The sequence below is a fragment of the Primulina huaijiensis genome, chromosome 4 (genome assembly GCF_012295235.1).
Source record: "Primulina huaijiensis isolate GDHJ02 chromosome 4, ASM1229523v2, whole genome shotgun sequence".
Classification (NCBI taxonomy): Eukaryota; Viridiplantae; Streptophyta; class Magnoliopsida; order Lamiales; family Gesneriaceae; genus Primulina; species Primulina huaijiensis.
In genome coordinates this window covers 8,761,284-8,763,783 of record NC_133309.1, presented here as the reverse complement: position 1 = coordinate 8,763,783, position 2,500 = coordinate 8,761,284, and positions in this window count along the sequence as shown.

The window sequence follows — 2,500 nt, the reverse complement described above, 5'->3', positions numbered from 1 at the left end:
AGGCGTCCACGATGTGTCTAAGCCGCGGGATACGAAATCAGGGTTGCTTTCGGCCATGCAAATCGAAAGGGGATTAAAGCATGGTGAGTGCACATATCTTGCTGCATTTGTTGAAATAAAGCCAAATATCTTCCAAGAAGTACCTGATGTTGTGGCAGAGTTGCTTGATGAGTTTGTTGATGTGATGCCACCCGAATTACCCAAAGTGCTACCTCCAAGGAGGGCTGTGGATCATAAGATTGAACTAGAACCAGGTGCAATTGTGCCTGCGAAAGCTCCTTTTCGAATGTCCCCAATGGAGTTGGCCGAATTGAGGAAACAATTGGGTGCATTGTTAGAAGCAGGGTTGGTTCAGCCATCTAAAGCTCCTTTTGGATCTCCGGTGTTATTCCAAAAGAAGCAAGATGGATCTCTGCGGATGTGTGTGGATTACAGGGCTTTGAATAAGGTTACAATTAAAAACAAGTATCCTATTCCAAATGCTCTTGATCTGTTTGACAAACTCTCAAACGCAAGGTACTTTACTAAGATCGATCTAAGGTCGGGTTACAGGCAGGTTCGGGTTGCTGAAGGCGATGAAGCTAAAACCACTTGCGTGACAAGGTATGGATCATATGAATTTCTTGTTATGCCGTTTGGTTTAACAAATGCGCCTGCTACCTTTTGTAACTTGATGAATGATGTGCTGTTGGAGTTCTTGGATCGGTTTGTGGTGGTGTATTTGGATGATATAGTGGTGGATAGTGATTCGTTGGGTAATCACATTAGACATTTGAGAGCGGTATTCTCTCGGCTTAGGGATTATCGACTCTATGTAAAAAAAGAAAAATGTGAGTTTTGCAAGGGTGAGATCACTTTCCTTGGGCACATTGTAAGCCAAGGAAGTATTCGAATGGATGGTGCAAAAATAAAGGCAATAATGGATTGGACTATCCCATCGAAGATGACGGAATTGAGGTCGTTCTTGGGGTTGGCCAATTATTATCGACGCTTCATAAAAGAGTATTCTCGAATTGTGGGTCCTTTGACTGATCTATTGAAAAAGGATAGGAAGTATGTGTGGTCGGTGCAGTGTAATGATGCGTTCGACAAACTGAAACTTGCTGTAAGCTCGGAGCCGGTATTGAAGCTTCCTGAGTTTGATAAATTTTTCGAAGTGTACACTGATGCATCTGATTTTGCTCTTGGGGGTGTACTGATGCAAGAAAGACATCCTATTGCTTTTGAAAGTCGAAAGTTCAAAGAGGCGGAGTCGAGATATTCTGTCCATGAGAAGGAAATGACTGCGGTTGTGCATTGTTTGGAAGCTTGGCGACATTACTTGTTGGGCACGAAGTTTGTGGTTGTCACCGATAATGTAGCCAATACTTACTTCAAAACCCAAAAGAAATTGTCTCCAAAGCAAGCTCGATGGCAAGAATTCTTAAGAGAATTTGACTTTGAGTGGATGCACAAGCCGGGTAAGCATAATGAAGTTGCCGTTGCCTTGAGTCGGAAAATGGTCCAGGATTATGTTGGGGCCTTGACTTTGCTAGAATCGGAATACTTGGAGACTGTCCGAGAGGCGATTCGGCAAGACTCATCTTACCAGAAACTACTTGACTAAGTGAAGAGTGGGGAACTTCACAAGTATTGGGTCGAGGATGGTATTCTGTATGCCAAAGGGAGTAGGGCATTCATTCCTAATGGCCCTCTTCGAGATCAGTTGTTGAGGGAAACTCATGATTCTCAGTGGGCAGGTCATCCGGGTGTGAATCGTATGATGGCTTTGTCGTCCAGACGGTATTATTGGCCGAAAATGGAGAATGACATTGAGATGTATGTGAAGACTTGTTTGGTTTGTCAACTAGACAAGTCGGAGCGCACTAAGGAGGGGTTTGTTGCAGCCCTTGCCTATTCCAGAGAGGCCTTGGCAATCAGTCTCGATGGATTTTATCCTTGGTTTTCCGAAAGTGAATGGGATGGCATCGATACTTGTTGTGGTGGACAAGTTTTCTAAGTATGCTACGTTCATTGCTGCTCCGAAAGTTTGTACAGCGGAACATGCTGCAGAATTGTTCTTTAAAAATGTGATCAAGTATTTCGGGGTCCCTCAAGACATTGTGAGTGATCGGGATACTCGCTTTACCGGACGATTTTGGACAGCATTGTTCAACATGATGGGGTCCGAGTTAAAGTTTTCCACTGCCAATCATCCCCAAACTGATGGGCAGACGGAAAGGATCAATCAATTGCTTGAGGAATACTTGAGGCATTTCGTTTCAGCAAGTCAAAGGAATTGGGTTAGTTTACTTGATGTTGCTCAATTTTATTATAACTTGAATAAATCTTCTTCGACAGGGATGAGTCCTTTTGAGCTGGTGCATGGATTTCAGCCTACTGCTCCACATGAAATTGCTTTACAACGAAGTGGGGGTGCTTGTCCAGCAGCATATCTATTTGCTAGGACGAAGCAAGAGTTGTATGATGAAGCAAGGGACAGTTTGGCTAAGGCACAGAA